This window comes from Triticum dicoccoides, chromosome 4A (assembly GCF_002162155.2).
Source record: "Triticum dicoccoides isolate Atlit2015 ecotype Zavitan chromosome 4A, WEW_v2.0, whole genome shotgun sequence".
NCBI lineage: Eukaryota > Viridiplantae > Streptophyta > Magnoliopsida > Poales > Poaceae > Triticum > Triticum dicoccoides.
In genome coordinates this window covers 501,384,307-501,404,464 of record NC_041386.1, presented here as the reverse complement: position 1 = coordinate 501,404,464, position 20,158 = coordinate 501,384,307, and positions in this window count along the sequence as shown.

Below are 20,158 nucleotides of genomic sequence, written 5' to 3'. Positions count from 1 at the left end.
TCTCCAGGAATTTAAGAAATGATGAAAGGGCAAAATCTAGGAATGCAGAAATAGAGAGAGACAGAGAGACAGATCCAATCTCGGAGGGGCTCTCACCCCTCCCATGCCATGGAGGCCATGGACTAGAGGGTAAACCCTTCTCCCATCAAGGGGGAAGGTCAAGGAAGAAGAAGAAGACGGGGGGCCCTCTCCCCCTCTCGTCCGGTGGTGCTGGAACGCCGCCGGGGCCATCATCATCAACGCCATCTACACCAACAACTTCACCGCCGTCATCACTAACTCTTCCCCCCTCTATACAGCGGTGTAACCCCTCTTTTACCCGCTGTAATCTCTACATAAACATGGTGCTCAATGCGATATATTATTTCCCAATGATGTATGGCTATCCTATGATGTTTGAGTAGTTCCATTTTGTCCTATGGGTTAATTGATGATCGTGATTGGTTTGAGTTGCATGTTTTATTATTGGTGCTGTCCTATGGTACTCTCCGTGTCACGCAAGTGTGAGGGATCCCACTGTAGGGTTTGCAATATGTTCATGATTTGCTTATGGTGGGTGGCATGAGTGATAGAAACACAGACCCGAGTAAGTAGGCTGTTTGCGTATGGGAATAAAGAGGACTTGATGCCTTATAATGCTATGGTTGGGTTTTACCTTAATGATCTTTAGTAGTTGCGGATGCTTGCTAGAGTTCCAATCATAAGTGCATATGATCCAAGAAGAGAAAGTATGTTAGCTTATGCCTCTCCCTCAAATAAAATTGCAATAATGATTACCGGTCTAGTTATCGATTGCCTAGGGACAAATAACTTTCTCGTGACAAAAAGCTCTCTACTGAAACTAATTTAGTTGTGTCTTTATCTAAACAGCCCCTACTTTTTATTTACACGCTCTTTATTATCTTGCAAACCTATCCAACAACACCTACAAAGTACTTCTAGTTTCATACATGTTCTAGGTAAAGCGAACATTAAGCGTGCGTAGAGTTGTATCGGTGGTCAATAGAACTTGAGGGAATATTTGTTCTACCTTTAGCTCCTCGTTGGGTTCAACACTCTTACTTATTGAAAGAGGCTACAATTGATCCCCTATACTTGTGGGTTATCAGCCACCAGCGGTGCCGGCCTCCCTGGCGAGCTGCCTCCACGCCCTGGCGGCGATATAGTCCAGCTCCGCCTGGGTGGTGTCCTAAATGAGCAGCGACTCTTCGCGGACGTACTTCTCCGACAAGGTGTTGAAGAACTTCTGCACTTGATCCGCCTCCAGCTCGACCCAATTTGGGTCAAGGCCGTGCACATTACAGTCCGGCATTATGGCGACGATGTCGGTTTGGCGGGAGTTGTTGCTCAGTGGGACCACCCCCGCCGGCAACCCAAACAGGGGCCCCTTGGCGAACTTGCCGGCCTTCGTGAACTTGTCGGTCCTCTCAGCCCTGCCGTCGTGGTTCACATCAAGCTGAAAAAGCCGTTGCCAGAAGTGGGCGTGCCCCATCACCGTGAAGTTGTGGTTCAGGCCGGGGCGGAGCCACATGACGTCAGCCGCATTCTTGAAGAGCCAGGCCGGCCTCCCCTTGTTGTGCAGTGGAGCGATGCGGCGGCGGATGAAATATGCCCCAATCATTTCCAGGGTGAGACCAGCAATGGTGAGGTGATGGATTCTGGTGATGGTGACCGTGAGCTTCCCATCCTGGGTGTCGACATCGCCCCAGTCATCTCTGTGAACCGGCGGCGCCTGGCGAACCTGACAAAATTCCTGTTGGTCCTCCTCCTCAATCTAGCACCACCGGCTCCGCCACTCCTCCCACCTGTCCTTCTGAGCGCCCTCTGGATACGTCACCTTCTCCAAGGTCCTTGGTATCCAGGCGACACAACCGGAAATGGCGCCTCCCCTCTGGATCCGAGGATAGAAGTAGTGGCGGAAAAGCACCGTGTTGGGATGCACTCTGGCGAAGCCCTCGCAGAGATGGGCGAAAAGGGCCATGCATGCCACGGCATTTGGTGTGAAATCCAGAAGGTGGAAGCCATAGGTGTGCATGACATCGTTGAAGAAATCAGAGAAAGGGGGCAGAGGCCGCAGGAAAAGTAGTCGACAAAAAATGGGTACCGATTCGGGCCGGCCTTGGCGAAATCGGCGGGGATGATGCGCGTGGCCGGATGCCCCATCGTCTCTCCCCCATCGTCTCCCCCCCTTCTTGCACCCCCACACGGGCTTGAAGTTGTCTCAGAGGTCGACCATGGAGGGAAAGTAGGCGAGCTGCATCCGCTGCGGTACCGACTCACTCTCCGGCGGCTCTGTCCCCTCGGCGTCCTTGGCCACTCATTTGCCTTTGCTGGTTTTGGGTGCCATGGCAGCTGCGAGAGTTGAAGGAGGAAGGGAAGTGAAAACACGACGGCGGCGTGCGAGAGAAAGAGCTTGAGGAGGAAGAAAGAGGGGGCGGCAGTTCCGAGATTGGAGAAGGCACAGAGGGTAAATGAGCAGCGCGCCCGCGGTTATTCCTTTTTACGGGGAAGGCGCGGGCCGCCTCTTTACCATCTACAGCGATGTGACGCATGCATGCGGAAACCGCCCCATGCATGATCCCCACGTCACACATGACACCCCCACTTCGCACGTTCAACGCGAGTCGTGGGGAAGCACAGCGGACGGAAAAGTTACTGCAGTAAAAATCCGCCCCACCTGCCCGCGCACCTTTCTAGGCCTGGCCCAACAATGTGTCGCGCTTATGTGTGGCCCAGGCTGGGGGCTACTTTCAGTGTACAAAAGTATAGGCTCTCCTTTTGCACCCCTTTATTTGTGCACGGGCAGTCAGAGCCGCGCCCCACGGCCGCACTAAGCAGGGCAGAGGAGGTATGTCGGAGCGCAAGACAGCCAGAGCAACGCCAAGACCAGGGGTGCAAAGAGAGCAAGAGGGCGAGGTGGACTCCCCCGGCAAGAATCATGCCGGGGTGGCTTCCGCAGCCCCGGCAAGATCCTTGCCGGGGCAACTTGCCTGACGCCAGCAGAGCACGCCACCCATGAGCCCATGGGTTTTTGACGCCATCGGCAACATCAAAACCAAGGCTCGGGAGGCACCTCCATGGTGGCATGCAGATCTTTGTAGAGATCATAAATACGCAAGATGGGATGAGAACCAGAAGACGACGATCCTTGGCGAGATCCTTGCCAAGGAAATCCACGAGACCCTGGCAAGATCCTTGCCGGGGACGACTGCGGTGCCACGGCAAGACCCTTGCCATGCCCTCGGCAAGACCCTTGCCGAGGACGTCCGCGGGGCCGCAGCCAGGCCCACGTCTGCCAAGACTCCATTGCCGCTCCCATGCAGCTGCTAGCTCAACCAGTTGGGCAGGCGTCTGCGTGGCAGCGTGCGGCCTCCACACCGACTCAGCAAGCACCTGCGTGGTGGCATGCAAATCTTCATGAAGGCTCCGCTGTCACGCCAGCCTAGCAGCCAGCCAACGTGGCGCTACAACGCCTCGTCAGCTCGGACGCGCGTCAGAGTCAGGCGAGGCGGTGACGGCTAGGAAGAGCTTCCTTGCCGTCCCCGATAAAGCAAGAGGGGCACATCGGCAGTGCATTAAATGCGTTTGTCCGATGGTGCCAGAGGATAGACTTAGCCGCGATGCACCTTTCCACTTCTTGTGTGCCACTGTGGCGACCCCTTTTGACTATAAAAGGAGGCCTGAGGCGTACTGGAGGGGGATTCGGATCTTTGGAACTGGGAGACACCATAGCTAGTTCAAGAACTCAAGAACACTAGAATATACATCAAAGAAGGACTAGGGTATTACGCGTCTCCGCGGCCCGAACCTGGGTAAACGATCCTTGTGCTGACCGCCAGACCCGCTCTTTGCACAACCCCGTGCCTGCCAACCGTAGAAGGGATCCCAGTGACCCCATAGGTGTCGTTTCCCATCGACATACGTATCTCCGTATTTGAGCGCTCACCGGTCGCACACAAGCTCATTTTGCCGAGCGTGTGTGCCAGGAGGGCATATCCCCGATGGTTTATGGGTCGTGTGGGAAGAACCCCCTATCGCCGTCACTCACTAGGCGACGGTTCCAAATGCCATCACGGAAAAGGGTTAAAAACCGTTTGTATAGCACCGATGCGTAGCAGTTTTATATGTAAAACTAGGTGGTAAATTGTAGCAACAATGTAATTAGCATAGTCAGCATACCAAGGAGTGTTGTGGGCAACATTTATTGCAGCTAACTGTTCATCAGGAAAACTATCATCAATAGGTAGTGGGTCATCAGGCACATTTTCAAGCCTAGAAAAGTTATCAGCTACGGGGTTCTCAACTCCTTTTCTATCAGTGATATGTAAATCAAATTCTTGTAGCAGGAGAACCCAATGAATAAGTCTAGGTTTAGCATCTTTCTTTTCCATAAGATATTTAATAGCAACATGATTGGTGTGAACAATTACTTTTGAATCAACAATATAAGATCTAAATTTATCACAAGCAAACACCACTACTAAGAATTCTTTTTCGGTAGTAGCATATTTCGTTGAGCACTGTCTAGAGTTTTACTAGCATAATGAATAACATTCGGTTTCTTATCAACTCTTTTTCCTAGAACAACACCAACAACATAATCACTAGCATCACACATAATTTTGAAAGGCAAGTTCCAATCAGGTGGTTGAACAATAGGTGAAGAAATTGTTGGAAATATGCCCTAGAGGCAATAATAAAATGATTATTATATTTCCTTGTTCATGATAATTGTCTATTATTCATGCTATAATTGTATTATCCGGAAATCGTAATACATGTGTGAATACATAGACCACAATGTGTCCCTAGTGAGCCTCTAGTTGACTAGCTCGCTGATCAACAGATAGTCATGGTTCCTGGCTATGGACATGGGGATGTCATTGATAACGGGATCACATCATTAGGAGAATGATGTGATGGACAAGACCCAAACCTAAGCATAGCACAAAGATCGTGTAGTTCGTTTGCTGTAGCTTTTCTCGATGTGAAGTATCATTTCCTTAGACCATGAGATTGTGCAACTCCCGGATACCGTAGGAGTACCTTGGGTGTGCCAAACGTCACAACGTAACTGGGTGACTATAAAGGTACATTACAGGTATCTCCGAAAGTGTCTGTTGGGTTGGCACGAATCGAGACTGGGATTTGTCACTCCGTATGACGGAGAGGTATCTCTGGGCCCACTCGGTAATGCATCATCATAATGAGCTCAATGTGATTAAGTGGTTGATCACAGGATCATGCATTACGGTACGAGTAAAGTGACTTGCCGGTAACGAGACTGAACAAGGTATTGGGATACCGACGATCGGGTCTCAGGCAAGTAACGTACCGATTGACAAAGGGAATTGAGTATGGGATTAATTAGGTCCTCGACATCATGGTTCATCCAATGAGATCATCAAGGAGCATGTGGGAGCCAACATGGGTATCCAGATCCCGCTGTTGGTTATTGACCAGAGAGTCGTCTCGATCATGTCTACTTGTCTCCCGAAGCCGTAGGGTCTACACACTTAAGGTTCGGTGACGCTAGGGTTGTATAGATATGAGTATGCAGTAATCCGAAAGTTGTTCGGAGTCCCGGATGAGATCCTGGATGTCATGAGGAGTTCCGTAATTGTCCGGAGGTGGAGAATTATATATAGGAAGTGTAGTTTCAGCCATCGGGAAAGTTTCGGGGTCACCGGTATTGTACCGGGACCACCGGATGGGTCCCGGGGGTCCACCGGGTGGGGCCACCCATCCCGGAGGGCCCCATGGGCTGAAGTGGGGAGGGGAACCAGCCCATAGTGGGCTGGTGCGCCCCCCCCTTGGGCCCCCCATGCGCCTAGGGTTGGGAACCCTAGGGGAGGAGGCGCCTCCACTTGCCTTGGGGGGTACTCCACCCCTTGGCCGCTGCCCCCCTAGGAGATCCCATCTCCTAGGGCCGGCGCACCCCCTAGGGGGCCTATATAAAGGAGGGGGGAGGGAGGGCGGCAACACCTCAAGCCTTGGCGCCTCCCTCTCCCCTGCTACACCTCTCCCTCTCACAGAAGCTCGGTGAAGCCCTGCTGCGATCAGTGCTGCATCCACCACCACGCCGTCGTGCTGTTGGATCTTCATCAACCTCTCCTTCCCCCTTGCTAGATCAAGAAGGAGGAGACGTCATCCGCTCCGTACGTGTGTTGAACGCGGAGGTGCCGTCCGTTCGGCACTTGGTCATCGGTGATTTGGATCACGGCGAGTACGACTCCATCATCCCTGTTCTCTTGAACGCTTCCACTCGCGATCTACAAGGGTATGTAGATGCACTCTCCCCTCGTTGCTAGTTGACTCCATAGATTGATCTTGGTGAAACGTAGGAAATTTTTTTGTTTCTGCAATGTTCCCCAACAGAAATTAAGGCTTTCTTGAGTATTTCAAAAGCTTCTAAACAATCATCATCAAAAACAAAAGGAATGACTTTTTGCAAAAGATTCGTAAGAGGCTTAGAAATTTTAGAAAAGTCTTTGATATATCTCCTATAGAAACCAACGTGACCTAGAAAACTACGAATACCTTTGATATCTTTAGGACATGTCATTTTATCAATTGCATCAACCATAGCTTTGTCCACTTCAATACCTCTTTCAGAAATTTTATGGCCCAAGACAATACCTTCAATAACCATAAAGTGGCACTTTTCCCAATTCAAGACAAGGCTTGTTTGTTCACATCTCTGCAAAAGTCGATCAAGATTGCTTAAACAATCATCAAAAGACTTCCCATAAATAGAGAAATCATCCATGAAAACAACAACATTCTTTTCACAAAAGTCAGAGAATATAGCAGTTATGCATCTTTGAAAGGCAGCATGTGCATTGCATAAACCAAAAGGCATATGTCTATAAGCATAAGTTCCAAAGGGACAAGTAAAAGTGGTCTTTTCTTGATCAGGTTGAGAAACAGGTATTTGTGAAAAACCAGAATATCTGTCAAGGAAGCAAAAATGTGTGTGTTTAGATAACAGTTCTAGCATTTGATCAATAAAAGGCAGAGGGTAATGATCTTTTCTAGTTGCTTTGTTTAATTTTCTAAAATCAATTACCATTCTATAACCTGTAACAATTCTTTGTGGAATAAGTTCATTCTTATCATTAGGAACAACAGTAATACCTCCCTTTTTAGGGACACAATGAACAGGACTAACCCATCTTCTATCAACTATATGATAGATTATACCTGCTTCCAGATGTTTTAAGATTTCCGTTCTTACCACTTCCTTCATTTTTGGACTTAACCGATGTTGGTGATCAACAACGGGTTTAGCATCAGGTTCCATATTAATTTTGTGTTGACATAGAGTGGGACTAATGCCCTTTAAATCATCAAGAGTATATCCAATAGCAGCTCGGTGCTTCCTTAGAACTTTCAATAATCTTTCTTCTTCATGTTCTGAAAGGTTAGCACCAATAATAACAGGATATATCTTCTTTTCATCAAGATAAGCATATTTCAAAGTGTCTGGCAATTGTTTTAATTCAAACACAGGATCACCATTAGGTGGAGGAGGGCCTACTAGAGTTCCAATAGGCAAATTGTGCTTAAGCAACGTTGTTCAAAGAAAATCTTATCTATTTCATTTCTTTCATGCATATGTAAATCATTTTCATGGTCTAGCAAATGTTGTTCTAGTGGATCAGTAGGAGGCACAGCAATAGAAGCAAGTCCAATTAATTCACCCTTAATGGGCAATTCTTTTTCATGAAGTTTTCTACTAAACTTGGAAAAATTAAACTCATGAGACTCATCACCAAAACTAACACCGATAGTTTGTTTCTCACAGTCTATCTTAGCATTAACGGTGTTCAAGAAAGGTCTACCGAAGATTATGGGACAAAAATCATCTTGTGCGGAACCGTGAACAAGAAAATCAGTAAGGTACTTTATTTTCCCACACAAGACTTCAACATCTCTAACAATCCCAATTGGTGATATAGTGTCTCTATTAGCAAGTTTGATAGTAACATCTATGTCTTCTATCTCAGCGGGTGCTATGTCATTCATAATTTCTTGATATAAGGAATAAGGAATAGCACTCACACTAGCACCTACGTCACATAACCCATGATAACGGTGATCTCCTATTTTAACTGAGACAATGGGCATGCCAACAATAGGTTCGTGTTTATCCTTTTTATCAGGTTTGGCAATTCCAGCAGCTTCTTCATAGAAGTAAATAACATGCCCATCGACATCTTCTTCCAAGAGATCTTTAACCATAGCAATACTAGGTTCTACTTTAATTTGTTCATCAGGTTTAGGTGTTCTAATATAACTTTTGTTGACCACAGTTGAAACTTTAGCATGTTCCTTTATCCTAACAGGGAAAGGTGGTTTATCAATATAAGTAGTAGGAACAACTGGGTCTACGTTATAAATTATTGTTTCTTCTTAACTGGTACTAGTTCTTTAATTTCTTCTTTAATAGGTGGGTGATATTTAAACCACTTCTCTTTAGGGAGATCAACATGAGTAGCAAATGATTCACAAAAGGAGGCTACTATCTCAGAGTCAAGTCCATATTTAGTGCTAAACTTTTGAAAAGCATCGGTATTCATGAAAGATTTAACACAATCATACTTAAGATTAATACCTGACTCTTTACCTTCGTCGAGTTCCCAATCTTCAGAGTTGCGTTTAATTCTCTCCAAAAGATCCCACCAGAATTCAATAGTTTTGTTCCTAAAAGAATCGGCACAAGAAATATCAAGCATGGTTTGATCATTAAGAGAAAGCCGAGCATAAAAATTCTGGATAATAATTTCTCTTGAGAGCTCATGATTGGGGCATGAATGTAACATTGACTTCAGCCTCCCCCAAGCTAGAGCGATACTTTCTCCTTCACGAGGCTAGAAATTATATATATAATTCCGCTCACGATGAACTAGATGCATAGGATAAATTCTTTGATGGAACTCCAATTTCAATCGATTCCAATTCCAGGATCCAATATCATCGCATAGCCTATACCATGCCACTGATTTTCCCTTCAAAGATAAAGGGGAAACCTTCTTCATAACTTGATCTCCGGGTAAACCTGCAAGCTTGAACAATCCACAAATTTGTTCTACATATATCAAGTGCATATCAGGATGTTCGGTTTCGTCTCCTGCATAAGGATTAGCTAGCATTTGTTCTATCATACCCGAAGGAATTTCATATTCAATATTTTCAGTAGGTGCAGTAGGTTGAGGGGTAGCTAATTGTGGTTCCGGTCGAGGTGAAGATACCCCAAACAAACCCCTCAAAGGATTGTTTTCCATAGTCACAAGTGACAATAAATTTCAGCACACTATATAAATTTTTCCTTACCAGAGGTGCTTCACTCCCCGGCAATGGCGCCTGAAAATAGCCTTGATGACCCACAAGTATAGGGTGTCAATTGTAGCTCTTTTCGATAAGTAAGAGTGTCGAAACCAACGAGGAGCAAAAGGAAATGACAAGTGGTTTTCAGCAAGGTAATGTCTGCAAGTGTTGAAATTGTAAGTAACAGAGTAGTTTTGATACCAAGATAATTTGTAACGAGCAAGTAACGATAGTAGTATCAAAAGTGCAGCAAGGTAGACCAATCCTTTTGATTCAAAGGATAGGCCAAAACGGTTTCTTATGATAAGTAAAGCGTTCTTGAGGGTACACGGGGTTTTCATCTAGTCACTTTCACCATGTTGGTTTGATTTGTGTTTGCTACTTTGATAATTTGATATGTGGGTGGACCGGTTCTTAGGTGTTTTTCTTACTTGAACAAACCTCCTACTTATGATTAACCCTCCCGGAAGCATCCGCAACTACGAGAAAAGTATTAAGAATAAAGTCTAACCATAGCATTAAACTTTTGGATCCAATCGGTCCCTTACGGAATAGCGCATAAACCGGGGTTTACGCTTCTGTCACTCTCGCAACCCATCATATAATTGCTACTCCACAATGCATTCCCTTAGGCCCAAATACGGTGAAGTGTCATGTGGTCGACGGTCACATGACACCACTAAAGGAATCACAGCATACATACTATCAAAATATCGAACATATCAATTTCACATGATTACTTGCAGCGTGATTTCTCCCGTGACCTCAAGAACAAAAGTAACTACTCACAAATGATAATCATGCTCAAGATCATAGGGGTATTAAATAGCATATTGGATATGAACATATAATCTTCCACCAAATAAACCATATAGTAATCAACTACAAGATGTAATCAACACTACTAGTCACCCACAAGCACCAATCTATAGTTCCGGTAAAAAGAATGAACTCAAGAGATGAACTAGGGTTTGAGATGAGATGGTGTTGTTGAAGATGTTGATGGAGATGGCCCTCCCCAAGATGGGAGAGTTGTTGGTGATGATGATGACGATGATTTCCCCCTCCGGGAGGGAAGTTCCCATGGCGGAATCGCTCCGCCGGAGGGCAAAAGTGCTCCTGCCCAAGTTCCGCCTCGAGACGGCGGCGCTCCGTCCCAAAAGTCCTCTCCTTATTTTTTCTAGGTCAAAATGACTTATATACCATAAGATGGGCAACGGAGGTGGGCCTGGGTGAGCACAACCCACCAGGGCGCGCCTGGGCTCCCTGGCGCGCCCAAGTGGGTTGTGCCCACCTGGTGGGCCCCCTCTAGTACTTATTTGCTCCAATATTCTTCATATATTCCATAAAAATTCTCCATGAAGTTTTAGATTTGTTTGGAGTTGTGCAGAATAGGTAGCCTGACGTAGCTTTTCCAGGTCCAGATTTCCAGCTGCCGGAATTCTCCCTCTTTGTGTATACCTTGCATATTATGAGAGAAAAGGCATTAGAATTACTCCAAAAAGCATTATTATGGATAAAAACATCATAAATAACAGTAAGAAAACATGATGCAAAATGGACGTATCACTCCACAACACTCAACTCTCTCACACAAATTTGGCTATGGTGGAAGAAGGATTTGAGTGGAAAGCAACTTGGGGAAGGCTAGAGATCAAGGTTCGAATGGTAGGAATGGAATGTCTTGATCTCAACACATGAGTAGGTGGTTCTCTATCAGAGAATGAATGGTGGAAGTGTAGGCACGTTCTGATGGCTCTCTTACTAAGTAAGACGGGGTGGAGGGATATATATAGCCTCTACACAAAATCAAATTGTTACACACTTTTGACCCAACTCGGTGCCGCCGATCAAAAATGCCAGTGGCACCGATGTGTGTAAAAGATATGAATGTTAGGAATCTTGATGGGATTGTCTGGAACATCTCAGAGGGACCATGTGCAATGGCTAGGGCAAACCTCGTCTCGGTGGCATCGATTGCATCAATTCAGTGAGACCGAAGTGAAGCAATAAGGCAACAGAGAGTTGGCAAGCCATCTCATTGGTATCGGTTGCATCAACTCAGTGAGACCAAAGTGAAGCAATAAGTAACAGAGAGTTAGCAAGGCCATCTCGGTGGGACCGAGATCCATATCAATGGATCTGATTTGTTAGGGTTTGGCAGTGGCTAAGTCCAGATGAACTCGGTGGCTCCGGATAGGAAATTTCGGTGGGGCCGAGTTGGAATGTAGGGTTTGGACATATTTGGATAGAAAAAGTGGTTGAGGGTTGATACTTCCATTTTGCATCATGTTTTCCTACTATTATTTATGGTGTTTTTAATCAATATAACACTTGTTTTGAGTAATTCTAATGCATTTTCTATCATAATATGCAAGGTTTACACAAAGAGGGAGAATACCGGCAGCTGGAATTCTGGACCTGAAAAAGCTATGTGAGAGATACCTATTCTGCACATCTCCAAATGAGCTGGAATTTTACGAAGATTTATTTTGGAATATATAAAAATTATTGGAGAAAAGAAATATTAGAGGGAGCCACCTAGGTGCCCACTAGGCACCAGGGTGCGCCTACCTCCCTAACGCGCCCTGGTGGGTAGTGGGGCCCCTGGCCAGCCTCCGGTGCCCATCTTTTGGTATATAAGCCCATTTTCCCTCAAATAGGCGATAAACCTGGACTAGAGTCTTGTGTGGTTAGTTAGGTTGTCGCCGACAGCCTCACCAGACTTCCGCTTGAAGGTTGCCGAGATACATGATGTGTATATGGTGGTAAGTGGTGAGAGCGTGTGTGAAGAAGTACATCCCTGCAAGGTAATGATCTATTCGAATAGCCGCGTCCTCATATATGGACTACTTGGAAACTTGTATGGTACATAGAAAACTTGAAGTAGATACTCTAAAATGCTCAAGATAAGTGTGAGTGTTATGGATGACCTTCTTGTAGGGAGACGGGAAAGAATCCATAGTGGTGTATTATTGTGATGATTAGTGGACTCATGTGCGCTTTCTCACCTCAAAGAAATTACTGCTAGTCCTAGTACAGGATAGCCATTGAGTCAAAGCTGGCTTGCTGCAGCTAAACCCAATAGTACCCTTCTTGATATTAATGCATGTATGATAGGATCTGATGTAATTCTTGCTGAGTACCTTTGTACTCACATTTTCTTAATTTATGTTTTGCAGAGGAGACTTTTGTCTTACTAGTAGTTCCGTGTGGACTTCGACGAGTAGCTTGTTACCTCAGCTACGATCTTGTACCCTTGGGAGGGTCTATAGATAGTCAGGCTTCTAGCCTTGTTGCTTTCTTTTTAGTTGTCTGTACTCAGACAATGTTTTATGCTTCTGCTTGATTTGTACGACTTTGTGTGAAGGGTCATGTGACCCGCTAGTTGTAACAAATGTTATGTTGGCTCTTCCAAGCCTTTATCTTTATATGAGTTGTTGAGTTATGTTGTGATGCCATGTTGTACAACACATACTTGCATGTTATGCGTACATGTAATGTGTATTGCTATGTGTGGGGTTCGACACTTAGTTATTTGCATTTGGTGGCCTTTCTTATGGGGAAATGCTCCCTAGTGCTTCCACTAGGCCATAGTAGTACGCTACTTATCTAGAACACTTGGATTGCCCGACATGTATCCTTCTTTCTTCCTTTATGTTCTTGTAGCTTGCTACGACTTGGGTTCATACGTTGATGACCGACACGTTCATTGCTGGGTTACATATGCCTGTCTTGTACCACTGTGCCACCTTAGTTCATGACTAACCATGTCGACCCGGGTTCTCTGTCATATGGATGCTAGCGACACAATCATATATGCGAGGCAAAAGGCGCAAATGGTCCCGCCAAGGTAAGGCTGCAGCTGTGGGAATACCGTGCGTGAGGCCGCAAATTGATATGATGTGTTATATGCTAGATCGGTGTGACTTAGGATCGGGGTCCCGACAGCTTTGGTATCTGATACGTCTCCAATGTATCTATAATTTTTGATTGTTCCCTGCTATTATATTATCAATCTTGGATGTTTTATATACATTTAGAAGCAACTTTATATCATTTTTTGGGACTAACCTATTAACTTAGTGCCCAGTGACAGTTGTTGTTTTTGCTTGTTTTTGACTTTAAAGAATATTAGTACCAAACGAAGTCCAAATGCCACGAAGCTTTTTGGAGATTTTTTTTAGCGATGAGAGACTCTGGAAGCTTCTGGAGGCCTCGAGAAGACGAATGGAGTGGCCCAATAGGCACCAGGGCTCGCGAGGGGCCTCTAGCGCACCCTAATGGGTAGTGGAGCCCACAAGCCCCCGTTTGACCTACCTCCTCCTCTCTAAATACCCTAAAATCCCAAAACCTACCAGGGAGTCCACGAAATACATTTTCCGCCACCACAAGTTCCAGAACCACGAGATCCCATCTAGGGGCCTTTTCCGGCAATCTGCTAGAGGGGGAAACGATCACGGAGGGTTCTTCATCAAACTTGCTGCCCCTCGGATGATGTGTGAGTAGCTTACCACAGACCTACGGGTCCATAGTTAGTAGCTAGATGGCTTCTTCTCTCTTTTTTATCTTCAATACAATGTTCTCCTCAGTGTTCTTGGAGATCTATTTGATGTAATGACTTTTTGCGGTGTGTTCATTGGGATCCATGGAATTGTGAGTTTATGATCAGATCTATCCATGAATATTATTTGAGTTTTCTCTGAACTCTTTTATGCATGATTGTTATTGCCTCGTATTTCTTCTCCGTTTTTTTGGTTTGGTTTGGCCAACTAGATTGATTTATCTTGCCATGGGAAGGGGTGCTTTGTGATGGGTTTGATCTTGTGGTGCTCAATCTCAGTGACAGAAAGAGACATGACACACATGTATCATTGCTATTAAGGGTAACAAGACAGTATTTATTTCATCTGTGAGTTTATCTTGTCTACATCATGTCATCTTCCTTAAGGCATTACTCCGTTCTTTCATGAACTTAATACACTAGATGCATGCTGGATAGCGGTCGATGTGTGGAGTAATAGTAGTGGATGCCGAATCGTTTTGGTCTACTAATCTTGGACGTGATGCCTATATACATGATCATTGCCTTGGATATTGTCATAATTATTTGCTTTTCTATCAATTGCCCAACAGTAATTTGTTTACCCACCGTATTCTATTTTCTCGAGAGAAGCCTCTAGTGAAAACTATGGCCGTTGGGTGTATTTTCTATCATATGTTAAAACCAAAAATACCTTGCTGCAATTTTATTTTATTTATTTTATTTTGTGTTGTTGTTAGATCTATCTATCAAAACCTATACAATTTAATCTTGCTCATAACCGTTGAGGGATTGACAACCCTTCTACACGTTGGGTTGCAAGTATTTGCCATTTGTGTGCAGGTGCTCTTTACATAATGTTGCTTGGTTCTCCTACTAGATTGATAACCTTGGTTTCATAACTGAGGGAAATACTTATCTCTACTGTACTGTATCATCCTCTCCTCTTTGAGTAAGTCCCAACGCAACTCACAAGTAGCAGGAAGAATTTCTGGCGCCATTGCCGTGGAGACATCATCAACATCTATCAAGTACCTACGCATAAAGTTTTATCTCCTTGCATTTACTTTATTTCCATTTGCCTCTCGTTTTCATCTCCCCCACTTCATTTTTTTACAAAAATACAAAAATATTTTCCGTTTGCCTTTTACTTGTTTGCTTTCTGTGTGTTATCTTGCTTGCTCTGGTTATCATGTCTAAATCTGAAAAGGGTAGTGATGTTTCCGCCACTAGTGCAAACTCTTTGGATGATCCGTCTGTATTGGAACTCATGCAAAATAAAGAAAATTTTCATGAGGTTGCTAAAGAAAAAATTGATGATTTTGTTAATGATGATACGCATGAGAAAGAAACTATTATCATGCATACTAAAAAAACTGCATAGGTAGCGGTAATATTATTGGAAAAGGTGTTATCCAAGATTTCCTTACTTGTGCTGGTACGTTACCTATGCTAGGAGGGCCAATCCTTAATAAAATGTCTAGTCTTGCGGATGGAATATCTTTGCTTATAGTTGAACTTTAAAGGCAATCTGTTCACATGCATCCTTCCATACAAAGGATCCTTCTAGAATTCTCTAATATTCATGACCCTTCCGTTAAGCGTGTTACCACTATATTTATAGCTTATGAATTTGGCAATATTATGAAAGAAGCACATGAAATATTTTCTCATTACAATATAAATTGTGGTTGCCCCTCTATAGAGGAGATCCTTTTTAATCAAGAAGAGATAAGGAGACTACAATCTCCAGATTATGCTGCTTACAATGAAAATCTAAGGAAAAAGGTTCCCCCATCTGTTTTGATTAATAAAATTTCTGAATAAAATGATAACTATGTTATACAAAATAATGGACTAGGACATGTTCTTAAGAAAAGGCTTAGGGAGCATAATCAAAGGAACGTTTATAATGAAGAGATAGTTATCACATATAAAGGGCCAAGGGAAGAACCTCCTCCCAAAGTTGAACTTATAGATCCATACCCAATTAAATTTAGCCCTTTTGATTATTTTTGCTTGCCACAAAGGAAACTTGCTGCTAAAAGGAGGGAGTATGAGATGAGCATGGGTAATCTCCCTCACTTTTACTACAATACTATAAACTATGCATTATTCCTAGATAGGGGCGTAAAACAATTGCGCTAGTTGGGAGGCAACCCAATAGTTATCTTTTATTTTAGGGACAATTGCATTTTTGCCCCTTGTTCGTTCCTACCCACGGGCTTTGCCCTTACTTTTCGAGCTTGCTCAGTTTTGCCCTTACTTTTTCCGCCGAGGTCCCTCGAATGCCCTTTGACCGTTTGACCAAAACTTTAAAAATTCATAACTAATTCATATGAACTCGGAAAGATGCAAATAAGATATCAAAATGTTCAGATAAACATTACCTTTATGTGCATATCATTTGCATTCAGGACAAAAGCACCCTTTAAACTACCTGAGGTAATTAATGTTATTAACATTATTAAAAATAAAAAGGTACAAACAATATTTTTTTAATGAATAAAAATTACATGCAAATGTAGGTGATGTTTTTTGAACATCCTGACATCTTATTTTCATTTTTCAGAGTTCGTATCAATTTGTTATGAAGTTTCTGGTCAATGTCGTTAGAACATTCATAACAAGATGATACGAACTCGGAAAAATGCAAATAAGATCTCTGTATGTTCAGAAAACATCACCTACATTTGCATGTAATTTTTATTCATGAAAAAAATATGGTTCATACCTTTTATTTTTAATAATGTTAATAACATTAATTACCCCAGGTAGTTTAATGGGTGCTTTTGTCCTGAATGCAAATGATACACACGTAAAGGTAGTGTTTATCTAAACATTTTGATATCTTATTTGCATTTTTCTGAGTTCATATGAATTAGTTATGAATTTTCAAAGTTTTAGTCAAACGGTCAAAGGGCATTCAAGGGACCACGACAGAAAAGGTAAGGGAAAAACTGAGCAAGCTCGAAAAGTAAGGGCAAAACCCGTGGGTAGGAACCAACTAGGGGTAAAAATTCAATTGTCCCTTTATTTTATTTTGTTTTCCTTTCTGTTTTTCAATAAATATACAATTATGCTACTTTTATGATTGTGTTTTAGTGTTTTAATTAGTGTTTGTGCCAAGTAAATCCTTTGGGATGATTTGGGTGATAATTGATTTGATTATGTGCATTAACAAAAACTTTTGCGTCTAGTAGCAGAATTATTCAAATTCTTTAGAGCATGATAAAATTCTGAATTTTTTAAACATGATTCATATACAAATTTCCCATGTTTTCCTAATTTTTTAGAATTTTTGGAGTTACAAAAGTATGGTCAAAAGTTCAGATTACTAGGGACTGTTCTGTTTTTGACAGATTCTGTTTTCCTTGCATTGTGTGCTTATTTTGATGAATCTATGGATTGCATCGGGGGGTATAAGCCATGGTAAAGTTAAAATACTATAGGTATAATGCAATTATAAAATATGAATGTGTTTGCAATAGTACTTAAAGTGGTGATTTGCTTTATTATAGTAACGGATCTCACGAAGGTTTTTGTTAAGTTTTGTGTGATTGAAGTTTTCAAGTTTTGGGTGAGATCACGATGGATGAAGGAATAAGGAGTGGAAAGAGCATAAGGTTGGGGATGCCCGAGGCAACCCAAGGTAATATTCAAGGACTCCCAAGCAACTAAGCTTGGGCATGCCCCGGAAGGCATCCCCTCTTTCTTCTAACGACCATCGGTAATTTTACTTGGAGCTATATTTTTATTCATAACATATAATGAGTTTTGCTTGGAGAATCTTGTATTATATGAGTCCTTGCTTTATTTTTATTTTTAGTTTATCACAATCATCCTTTCTGGACACACTTGTTTTAGAGAGCCCCACGCATATCATGATTTGTTAGAATACTTTATGTGCTTCACTCAAATCTTTTGAGCAAGGCAGTTGCTCTAGTACTTCACTTATATCTTTTGAGCACGACGGTGGTTATATTTTAAAGAAATAAACTCTCTTGCTTCACATATATTATTGTGAGAGTTGCAATATTTTAAATAAATAAACTCTCATGCTTCTCTTATATTATTTTGAGAGTTGAATTTTTTTAAAGAAATAATTATGCTCTCGTGCTTCACATAGATCTTTTTGAGAGTTAAGAATAGTAATGGTAATTTGCACGAGATATGAATTTAGTCCCAAAGTGATAGATATCCAAGGGGGATATAATAAAAACTTTCATGAGGATCATTGGATATTATAAACTTGATTGCTTGCAATAGTTTTGCGATATGGAGATAGAGATAAGTGAGTCATGTTGGTGAGTAATTATGCTTCAGTAAGAATATTGTTGTTAAGGTTTGTGATTCCTTATGCATGCATGTAAAGTAAATAGTTATGCAATGAAATTATATCCTATTTGTGGTGCATTATTCAGTGTTAATTAAGTTCAATGCGCGTTTATGACCGTTTTCATTTTTTGGTTGCTTGCTTGTCAATCTATTTGCTAGCCTTCACTTGTACTGCTCGGAAATACTGCTTGTGCATCCAACTCCTTAAACCTAAAGTTGTGCCAAATGAGTCAACCATAGCTACCTATATGCGATATTTCCATGTCGTTCCAAGTAAATTTGTATGTGCCAACTCTAATTTTCAAAATGAATTTCCGTTTTCTGTGCTGGTACCACTCATGAAGCAGCAAGGGGTGGCCAATATTTTCCATGCTAGGTACTTTATTCTCATGATGAGTGTTTATTCACTTGTCATTGCACGAGAGTGTGGGATGTAATAGGGATGCCCACTCCCGAGATGATGAAAAAATACTATGATAATAAATTCCTTGGAAAGTGTTGGTATGGAAGGCACCCGTGGATACGGCTAGCCATGGATTGTGAAAGAATGATGGAAAGGAAATAAACTTTACTTTCTGTTTGAGAACTGCCTATGATTTATCTAGCATGGAAGATATTGGTAATTCTTGGTCATTTTTGTTGACAGGAAAAGCATGCCTCTCGAAACAATTTTATCTCTTAATTTAAGCTATGAGCTCTGGCACCTCTACAAATCTCTACTTCCTTCTGCGAAGGGCCTACCAATTTACTTTTGTGAAATTTTTATTTTTATGTTGAGTCTCCATCTTCTCTTATAAAGCACCAACTAGGGAACACTATTGTCATATTTGTGTATTGGATGTAGTTAATATTTGAATGTGTTTCATGAATGGACCAATGGTTGAGCATAATGGGCTAGGGATAACTTTCTTTAGCGTTGATATTTTGAAAGGCATAGGTGCTTGTTGATATGCTTGAGTATTTATGTTTTCATGTCAAATTATAGACTATTGCTTTGAATCATTCAAGTCCAAATGTCAATGCTACAAAGAAAAGAATATATTATGAATATGTTAGGTAGCATTCCACATCAAAAATTCTGTTTTTATCATTTACCTACTCGAGGACGAGCATGAATTAAGCTTGGCGATGCTTGATACGTCTCCAACATATCTACAATTTTTGATTGTTCCATGCTATTATATTATCAATCTTGGATGTTTTATATACATTTACAATCAACTTTGTATCATTTTTTGGGACTAGCCTATTAACTTAGTGTCCAGTGCTAGTTCCTGTTTTTTTTTGCTTGTTTTTGACTTTGCAAAATATCAGTACCAAACAAAGTCCAAATGCCACGAAACTTTTCGGACATTTTTTTTTCTGGCGATAAGAGACCCTGGAAGCCTCTGGAGACCACGAGAAGATGAAGCAGTGGCCCACTAAGCACCAGGGCGCGCCAGGGGCCTCTAGCACGCCCTAGTAGGTAGTGGGGCCCATAAGCCCCCATTTGACCTACCTCCACCTCTATAAATACCCTAAAATCCCAAAATCTACCATTGAGTCCACGAAGTACTGTTTCCACCGCCGCAAGTTCCAGAACCATGAGATCCCATCTAGGGGGCTTTTTCGGCACTCTGCCGGCGGGGGAATGATCACGGAGGGGTTCTTCAAATCATCCTTGCTGCCCCTCCGATGATGTGTAAGTTGTTTACCACAGACCTACGGGTCCATAGTTAGTTTTGTTTCGCACACAATTTAAAACCATTGTTATGGAGAGAAAAAGAAAACCACTCCACTATATTAGTACTATATACGAGTACTATATAAGTTGGAGCCTCAATGCTTGTTCGCTAGGGTTTGCACTCTTCACACTCTCGCTGCACTACATATATATATATATACACGCTGGAGGCTCAATGTTCCTTTGCTAGGGTTTGCAATATTCACAATCTCTCACCCTCTTCA